Source organism: Uloborus diversus, chromosome 5 (assembly GCF_026930045.1).
Source record: "Uloborus diversus isolate 005 chromosome 5, Udiv.v.3.1, whole genome shotgun sequence".
Taxonomy (NCBI): Eukaryota; Metazoa; Arthropoda; class Arachnida; order Araneae; family Uloboridae; genus Uloborus; species Uloborus diversus.
Window position 1 is genome coordinate 51,966,195 of NC_072735.1, and position 11,024 is coordinate 51,977,218.

Consider the following 11,024-nt stretch of genomic DNA (forward strand, 5'->3'; position numbering starts at 1 on the left):
AAGATCCGATGAAATATATCTGTTTTTTTTTTTTCAATTAAGACTATTTCTATAAGCTTTGTTCCTACTAAAAAGCCTGAAACAAATAAGTGTAAATGATTTCTTGCATACAACACTCCATAACTGCAGTTAGTAAAATCTTCATATTAAGGTTAATTCTAAAGCAGCCAATAACATTTAAATTAAATAATTAGCGAAGAAGAAATATAGGTATAGTAAAAACTATTCGTAGCTAAGCTGTATACCACCGCATTTAGTGCAAAATTTTCTTCTGACGTATATGTAACCGGTCTCTCCCCGCAATGTAGTGCCCTACTTTCATTGCAATTTTATTGATGAAATATAATTTAAAATATATTCGTAAAATTTTTCAGAATTAAAATATTTATATTTTTATAAACTCTGAAATCAACTTGGGGTGCCACCTACCCGATGGGTGTCACCCGGGGCAAACCACTCCCTCTTAAGAACTTAGACTTGCCAAAAAAGCTTTTTTTCTTACAAGTTGCAGCTTTCAAAAATTGAATGCACACGATTAGGTCAATATGTATTTGTTAACCATTAAAGGGGGCAAATAACAAGTAATCCTTTTAAATGTTTGTAAAAAAAGATTTTTTTTAAATCATCTCACTTTTAAACTCGTAACTATTGAAAATTTGATTTTTAAATTTGATTTCTAGCGTTGTATTTATCTTAGGTTTTCAACAAAGTACAAAATGTGAAATGTTCATAAAAAGGAATTAATATTTCAATCTCTGTTGAGAGGTTTTTTCCCCCTTCCCCTAAAGAATGGGATTGAAAAAACACAATAAAATAAAAATTAAAAAGACGGAGTCGGAGTCGGGCGTTTAAAAATCCAGGAGTCGGAGTTGGGCATTTAAAAATCCAGGATTCGGAGTCGGAGTGTGATGAGGTGTTGTAAATTTTTCCATCATGCGTTTCAAATTTTAAGTCAAAACTTTTACAACAGATGGCGCTTTAGGTAGTAAGCAGGTAAATGGAAAAGGAAGCGTTAAAAATCACCGAATTACATTTAAAAATATTGTTACGTTATTTTGATTATTAAAAACATTTTTTAAAAAGTTTGAAGTAATTTTCTATCTTTCCTTGATTTAAAGGTTTAATATTTGCAGCGCCATCTATAAGAACATTTTTTAACTAAAACTTACAACTTTGAATAGAAAAAACTTACAGCCCACTGTACGAATTTTCTGCAGGAATTACTATTTTTTTATCACTTTCCATTTCATGTTGTAAATTTTTGAAAACAGTCCAAGTTAATGCACCCTGTAAATGATTCACAAACAGAATTCACTATTGCATGGACAGGAAATCAGCTAAGTGTGTCAAAGATTTCACTTTAATATATCAAGTCAGATTAACAGTACATTTTTAATCAGTAACTGAAAAATGGGCTTGCTCTCATTGAAATATCATAAACTAAATAGATATCGTGTTTTTCTAAAGTATTTCATTTGCAAAAATTTACGTGTAAATAACTCTTTCGGTTGATGCGTAGCGCATGTTTTTAGTTTGATTTGACAGAACTCGATTTTGAACGATATTGGTATTGGGTATACAGGCAAGCAGCTGAGCATGTCAGGGATTTCACTTCAGTATTGCAATCGTGATACCCAAGTCAAAGATAAATAGTACATTTCTGAATAATTTCTTTAAAATAGGCTAGCACTCCTTGAAATCTTTTAAACTAAATACATATCTTTCTAAAAAGTCTTGCACGAATACAAATCGCTCATTTGGAAGAAGAGTGCCACAATACGAAGAAATGAAATTTTACAGGAGAAGTGTTTGAATTTGAACTCTTCAGGGAATTTGCATTAAGAAAAAGATGTTTCTGCGCTTTCCAGTGGTTAATACAAGAACAAAAAATCAACTTTTTTTTTCAAAGAAGATAACGTCCTTTGAAGGCCTTTAAGAGAAAAAAAAAAGAAAATTAAAAATTTTGTATTGTGGCACTCTTCTTCCAAACGAACGAAATATAAATGGAACATAATTTATTTCAGATTTATGCAGAGCTCATTTTTTAGTTTAATCCGTATCTGAAAATTTAAACCATTACCCTTCTACGCGGGCATCTAAAAATATCTAAAGTAGCGGCGTACTTAATGTGGCAACTTTGTGAACTGAAATCAGATTCTAATCATATCATTTCGACGCTGCCAGGTTAAGTTTACTCCTATACACCAATCAATTTCTCGTCAGTCACTACCTCAGCAAGAATTTAAGTCTTGTAGGAGAGGAAGTTAGGTCATAACTGCTCGTACATGCATAAAAGCAGCAGCGTTATATTTGAAACATGTGTTAAAACTATAGAGAAGAGATAAAAGGGAGGGGACTGAAGGCTTTCATTAGTGAAGACAAGACCCCAAGTCACGTGACAGATTTTAAAGCAAAGCGCTGGAAGAAACCAGGTTTATTTTGCTTGTTTCACGCAAAACGTGCCAACCATCCATCATTGCTCAGTCACGTGACTTGAGGTCTTTGGATCAGCTTTTGCTAAGCTAATAATTGGACTTGCTCTCTCCATTTTAATTCCTGCTCTGAGGTTGAAACCGATGCTTTTGGGGAGTTTGACTCCCAAAATCCACTAACAGTTTCTTGTCTCCAGGTATTAGCTGACATATCTGCTGTATAGTATCACATCCGTTATGCTTTTTAATGTTTCAGTATTGGGGACAAGTGTGCAAATACTTTGTCCCGATGAATAAAAATAAAGGATACAAGAACATACCGTGTGTTTTTCTTCATCGATGCCAAGGATAAAAAAATAATTATATATGAATCCGAAAGATATATTTAAAAAAAAATCTTAACCGCGCAAAACTTCATAAACACCTAGTATATTGCGCTTTAATTTTTGCTCAAAATAAGGAAAACATTGTAATTTGGCAAACGTTTGTTAAAGACTGACCGCAAAGAGGGCTCCTCCTTGTTTCAGAAGGGTCCATTTTCGTGAAGGGGTGATACGGAGATAAAAGTTGAAGAACAAAATTGGCAAGTGCGTTGCTGGCTTTAGGAATTGAATACGTCACCTTGGAATTAAATAAATTAGTTAAAGAGGTGGAACATTTTAATTTTGTGTGGTCAAGGCAGATGCCTCATTGAATTAAGCAAAGCAACTTGTAACGGTTTTGGGGAAAATAAGGTTGAAAAACATTTTTCTTAGTGGAATTAGCAGTAGTAACATCTTTCTATCTATTTCCACTAAGAAAAATATTAGAAAATGCTGTGTTTGTCCACCGGTTTAGGTCTTCATTCACAGTTTTATCATTCGTAGTTAAAGAAATATTCTGCTCTCTAATAAGTTCTAAAGGGGTTCGATGTCTTTATATTGTGTGAAATACCACGAGACAAATCCAGTATATGCAAAATAGCCTGATTCCACAGCTTCTAGAACGAACTTCCAATTATAAAAATTTTGTTTTTATGCAAGAATTTACGCTTTTCCATAAATCAAGAACAATTTCAAAAATTTCGGAAGGTAGTAATATCCTAATTTTGCTTGCCATGTTTTTTTTTTTTTTTTTTCATTTGCAACCAATGCAAATTTTATAGGAAGTCGCAAAGAGTCATTCCTCAGAAAATGACACAGCAAATTGACATTTAATCAGAGGGAATATTCATTTTTCATCAGAGCCCAAAATAAATATGACCAAATAATGACAAAGTAGGATAGACCGGGGCACATTTACGCATTGGGCACCTTACTCGTTTTTCCAAAACGAGTTATAACTGGAGAGCCAGCAGTCATATCAGATTAATGCTGCTCTCTAGCAAATGTTCTCACAAGTTTTTGAGCATCAGTCGAGCTTCGGTGTAGAATGCGGATAGGAAAATCTGTTTTCTACCAAGTTGAGTAAATTTTGTGTTGAACGTTCTGAAGCTTATTGTTAGTAAATAATACAGTTACTAAGAACAAATAAATACATAAAAATTTGCACAATTTTATCCTTTTCTAAAAATTATATTTGTATGGACAGAAAAGTTATAAAATTTTCTTGCACGTTAAAAATAAATCCAAACTTGACGACGGACACGTGTACGCATTTTCATTGGGGCACATTTACGCACATTCTTACTGTGTCTTACTACTCTGTCTTACTTCTAAACGGGCCTAGGACACTTTTTTCGCTCTGTACAGTTTCAAATCTTTAGTATTTTCAAGTTATTTAGTTTTGAAAATCACCATTCATTTTAAATTAAATAAAAGATTCGTATCTAATAGCTTACAATCATATAATGTTGTCTTCATGATTGTTCAGCTTTAACTTTATATACTATTCAGCCTGTAATACATTTTTTTATTTTAAAAATAGAAATTATGTTCAAAACACTAACAGAACCAAGTTAGATGTCAAAATAATGAAAAGGCTTATCGATAATCCAAGTATTTTTCCCAGAAGACCTTCCACATCGTCACATGTGTATTACCGCAATTGAAACCATTTGAAAAGGTAGGAACAAAGCTTAAGAACCAGGAAAGGGGGAAAAATAAGGATGCTTAGAATCCTAACTGATACTCCGATTAAAGAAGAGCAGTTAGAAGCTACAAAGAAAAAAAAAACAAAATGGGCAGAACAAAACAAAAGGGAGAGATTACTTTAAAATTTACAAGTTTCTTCTATTGAAGCAGAAATAGAAGACATCGAAAAAAAAGTATGAAACCAAAACCCGCGACAGGGAAAACGATAGTACACTATGTAAAAAGGAAATTAATGAACGATTCTGTTTACAAAGCAGAAAACTGTGCTTGCATCTATTGTTTGAAAGCACACAACCAATAGAAAAAAGGACAAGACAGGGTTCCATGTCTTAGATGTCAAAACGCAGTCCCATGACAAGCATGCGAAAATAAATACTTTATTTTTGTTAGTAAAATCTAAAAGTGATGAAGAAGATGACTAAATAGTTTCTATTCTTAATTAACAATAAGTCATATGATTTTAGGAACATAAAATGTTCTTTAATTAATTATTTGAGATTTTCTTATTTTTAAAGTGTGTTAAGAGAAATAAAATATTTAAACTTGGTTAAATTTCTAGTTCACTTACTCATTGATATCATTTTCACTTGCCCCGTGTTTGGGGCAAGTTTACGCAACCGACTTGGGCTCAAAAAAAAAAAAAAAAAGGTTAAAAACACAAGTTGAGAAACAACTGAATGTACAAATTTTTACTTCATTAACTGCTTCAAAAATAAACAATGTCTTAAATTTTCAGGATCAAGCATTAAAATTAGAAAATTCATTGAAAAAAATCCTCGTAAATGTGCCCCGTTCTACCCTACTCATATTAATTTGGAATGTGTTTTTTTTACCCTTTTATTATTGTTATTTTTCGATGTGTTTCCTAAGCTTCATATATATCTGGGACACAATCAAAGTAAATCATGCCAAACTGGTAAGATTTTTGAAGAGGAACTATTTTATCAAATCATGATTTTTTTTTTTTTTTTTTTGAGTTTCCACATTAATTTGGCAACCCTCTATATTATTTAAAATATTTTTACTGTCGTGTGTCAAATGCTGCATTACTTAACGATGCTATGTTTCGAAAATGGAAAAGTTTTGAAATTGCTTTTCCCAACCTCAAAAAAAAAAAAAAAAAAAAAACATTGTTTAATACTGTATTAGTGGCACAGCGCGGAATTTGATTCGAAATTATTTTTGGGTAAAAAAAAGTCAGAATTATAGTAGAAAGTCAAAGACTTAAAAATTTCAAGCGTCGGAGTCGAAGTCTTAATTTTTTGGAGTTGCAGTCAATCATTTTCTACCTTCCGCAGACCTTTAGTACCAGTAATTTAAGCATTGAATTTCAACAACGCAAAATTTCCGAAAAATAAAAGGTGTACTAAAAATTTCAAGCTAGTTCAAAGCACTGACGCATTAACCCATTTTATAATAGCATTTAATTTAAACCTATTTAAGTTTGCATTCACTTAACACAATCCATTTCTAACCCATCAATTATATGCAAAACAAATCCTTCTTCCTATTGGTTAAAAAGCATAACTCTTTATTTTCATTTCTACAAAAAACTAATGAACATCCGAAACGCGTCCAATGTCTGAAGATATCCAACCTTTTGAAACGTCTGAAAGCTATTTAATCTTTTCCTTAATGGGCTTATTTTTAGATTGGCCCAATATTCATGAGCCGGAAACTTTTATGATTAATAGGTAATAAAAATTCTCTCTAGTACCGTTATAAGCCCGCTGGGAAATGTTTTAGTATTGTGAGGAATCTAAGTTCAGAAAGCGCTAATGATTTGCTAAATTATGTAAGCTTAGAATCAATATTTGAGGAAGAAATGCGTAGCAGAAAGAACTGTTAGCTGTTTTTAAGCAAGTTAATGGAGCTTGAAAGTGTGATTTAGTTTTATTGCCACAATATTCGAGTTCTTCGTCATAATAAAAATAATTTTCCATTGAAATATTAATATTTTTAGTTATAGAAGAAGAGTGGTAGCGTAAAATTTTGAATATAAGGATATAAATATTTGGTTAAATATGTTTCTTAGTTCAATTGGCTCATAAACATAATCATTTATTCCGTAAACATTCTGTAAAAAATGACTTATATTCATCGTCTGCAACATTGAATGTTTGAATGAATTTATATTTTATTTCAGTTGTAATTTCTTCAGTGGAAACACTTAGTTTTGTATAAATTTCTTTTACTCTTAAAGTTTATTAATTGATTCTATTCCTAAAAAGATTAATGTACCCAAAATGACTGATGAGAAATAATTCTACGGCAAGTACGATAATATGGATTCCTCTAAATGTGTTTTGTTGATTCGTTGTTGAAGTGCTCAAGCTAATGGCCGGAAATAGCGATTTTTTTTTTTTTTTTTTGCTGTCATCTGTTTCTTTTGAAAGGGGTATAACTCTGTTATAAGTTTGTAAATTTATGAGGCAAAGTGATTTAAAAAATCGCTTTTCTTACAATCACCCGATTATTTTCATCTTAATAGATGTAACCCTTGATAAATAAATCATTTATTTGCAACGGATCTTTTATTTATCTGTAGTATAATAAATCGGGTGCATTATAAATATTATTTTTATACTCATTTTTAAATTATTTTGTTTCTTTGTTTCTTAAATGTGTAATAATAATAAGTCCGTAATCTAAAGAATTGAGCTTGTGATTTAAAAAAATGTAATTGTATCAAAAACTCTATCAAGAGGGTTTACTGTTTTTTATTGGTATTCCAATATAAATTATCACTGAACACAGTTTCTGATCCCAGTAAGATTAAAAAAAAATCGTACAATTTTAATGAGATTTTTTTGACTTATTGTCCAAAATTTAATTAATTTAATGTGTTTATTAATTTCTTATTTTATTTTTGTTTCAAAATTATCCATCAGAAAGTACAAATCTAAAGAAAAGTTTTCACAGGACTGCCGATTCGTTATCCATAAGTAAACATTCACCGTTTTGATGTATACTTTTTGTTTTGTATTTTTAGTCATTATACTTTTGACAGTAACTGAATCGATTACTTTAGAAAGAGCATAAGTCCAACTAATGCAACTTTTCAGGAATCAATAAAAAATGATTATTTCATTCAGAAATGAACTAAATTCTACGAAAATTTTTATGACTAATCTAGTCACAAGTAGGATCATTACCTCACCTTAAATTAAATTTCATTTCTTCACTGAAATTATCTTTATTTTTATTTTTTTAATTTGGACTTATGCCCTTTCTGCAATGAATATTCTGAAAGACTAGTTTAGAGTGATGAAAATACAAATCAAGTGAAACAGATTTGTTTCAAACTGATTTATGATAATAAAAAATAGTATAACCAAGGTACAAATAGAATTAGTGAAGATCGTATTCATAAGTTTATTATCTTAAGAAAATACATCGTATATTTTCCTCTTTCTCTCGTCTTGTTTTAGTGAAATAATAAAGTCTGGTGTGAAAAAAAACTGAGATATAGAGCAAAAGTTTTACATGTTTATATAAAACTAGATTCATATTCATATTCATCAAATGCATCCTCTATGGGAAATCTTTTTTTCTATCCTTCTTATGTCTAAATTTGTGTACCAAGTTAGATGTACATATTAGTCTGACTATGTTCAAAACTGCACTGTATAATCTCATCTTGCTATTTGTTATTTCTTCCAACAATATGAACATTTTCCCTTTATACTCAATATTGGCAAAGGTAGTTCAGCCGACACGCATTACTTTGCAATAGTCTCTTGAAAAGCGTTTATAAAATAGATAACCTTAAACCGTTCGTTTGATGTTCTATCGAATATTTAAACATCATAAATGTTACAATTGAAAACATTTGTTCGCCCAGTAGAATCTTTTTCCAAAATCTCAATTGGGAGATAAGTCCTCTTAAAAAATGAAGGGCACCTGTTTTGTGATGAAAAAAAAAAGATTTGAAAGTGAATTTTGGTGTAATTTCAGGACTTCACTTGTAAGAGATAGGATTTCACATGGTTATAATCTGTCATATCTGTTTAACATTTGCATTGGTGTTCCAAAATCCCGGTCGCAAAGGACAAACGGAAAACCTCTCAGAGGAATGTCACCAGCAATAGATGATGACTTTCTTCTTGTTAAATTTCAGCAGTGTTATTCCAAGAAAAAGTCTCCTGCAGTGTTGTTCTTATTTTGACCAGCGTATATCTCACTGAAAACATACAGTTTTTTCGCAGAGTGATGTTAATAAAACCGAGTCGACGTCTCGACATACAAATATGGGAAAACCACAGCTAACTCAATTTTGAAGAAAAAAAACTGTGACTTCTGCCCTTTCTGCAATAATCGATTCAACTAAGCTTTTTTGTGACTCGTATTTTGAATGCAATGAAATTCAACTAGAATCACACGGTTTTTTTTTTTTTATAAACAATAATACATATGTATAAAATGAATGGAGTGATTTGCTTGATAACCAATTAATGAATACCAATTACTCTTCTAAATAGTCTGGAAATCGAGATATACCTAATATGCATAGTTATTTTGAGCTGTGAACTTTAATTTAACAGATACATAGATAAAAATCTACTTCCAGGCTATCAAAATGTAACGGCATTTAATGCGAACGTTTCTTTCAAAGTCGCGCACTTGGCAATTTCCTAGCTTGAAATCATTCAATAACAAACATTTCCTTAATTCACTCAACATATTTCAATGTAATTGCAAATTTAAGAATAACTTTTCATTTCAAAGAATACTATCAAAAGCAATTTACCGTTATTTAAAAGAAAAAACAGTAAAAGACTTCAATTTCGAAAATTGTAAGTAATTAATGAGCTACACTTTTAAAAGGTATCCAAAATATTTCAGAAACAACTGAAAAATAAACTTTCACTAAGATAAAATTAATTCCAAACAAAAGAGAACAAAGCATTTTAATAATCTCTCGAGTTAATTTTCGACTTTTTAGCGTTTATTATTAAATTCTTACTGAAAATAAAGAAGGATCTCAGAAACAAAAATCGCGTAGAAAAGTTCAACTTAAAGGCTTTTGCTTGTGTAATGGAAAATATAAAACAAGCCCGGCAAAGTTTTCTTAACTGAATCTCGAACGCATTACGGGAACACTTTTAAATGCCCGAAATCCATTTTCGCTTTCCCTAATGTGTTTGTTTTTAAAGCAGCTTTATATTAACGAACCGGAAACTTTTATGATTAGTAGCATAATAAACATTTCTCTTTTGCTAGTAATAAAGCCACAGGAAAATGTTTTCATTTCCTTCTTTTTTTTTTCTCAGAAGTGTTACGAGGATTATTACTTAGTAATAAATGGTCAAAATAAATACTTGTAAATGAGGTTGTTCGTATGATGTTCGGTTTATAGTACTGCTAGAATTTTATATTTGGTGATTTTACTAGATTCTTGTCTTTTGCATAGTACAAGAACGTTAAAAATTGCTTCATTATCGTTTTTAAACTAATAAACTGCTTCTATCAATAACGTTCAGTTCTCTCACGATTTTCATGTTTTTGTGGTTGATTTTTTTGCACTAATGAAGAGGCTTCATTGTTGCCTTGAAATAGCTATATACTGTGATTTCGTGAGAATTCTTGCTTTATTTACTTTTACTATTCACTTTAATCATATTTAACGCAAAGGTAATGTGATCGTCTTTCATTTAAGAACCATCAGTCATATTTATTTACACTAAATCTCACTGTCTTATAAAACGCTATTAATGGTGTCGCATAAACCAATAAATCGTTGAAAAGTTATAATATGTCGGGCTGAAAAAAGTAGGACTGAATTTAATAATCGACATGTAAATTTTCGAACAAAATCTGAAATAGATTGAATGCTATTTTTTGCAACCGAATAAAATAATACTGGAGTAGCACTGTTATACGATATAAATTTGGGGCATTTATTAAACAAACTTATTTGTCGATAAAGTAGATGTATAATGACGGGGAATCAGGGCCATATGCAAGGGGGAGGCTTTTAGAGTGCAATCCCCTTCCGAAAAAATTTTAAAACTACATTAAAAACATAAAACAAAAAATCTGAACAAAATAGTGTTAATAATATTATTTTCCATTTCACCTGAAAATTAAATTACTATTATTGAAAAATTGTGTTAACTATTGCTGTATCTGTATCATGTATCTTCCTTACTGACACGTTACCAATATTATGCATTACGAATATTATGCATTTTATGAAACATACTTTAGATGTTCTTTTTTATTCTGAGCCCCCCAGTCATGGTGCATTTTTAAGTGTTGAAATGCGAAAGAGTAAATTCATGAAATGACAATTTGGTGTGTGAAAACTGCCTTGTTCTAATAAACAATGTAATTATTTTAAAATAGTGATTCCTTTACTTCAGGATTAAAAGAGAAAATAATTAAATTAATACGTAAAAAATGACTGATATTTGAATTTTATTTACCACACGAATGCATGGTATTTTAAATATTTTGTTATATCTAAAGCGCCGATTCTCGAACGAAGGTCCAGTGGACCGAAAGTGGTCTTTGGAAG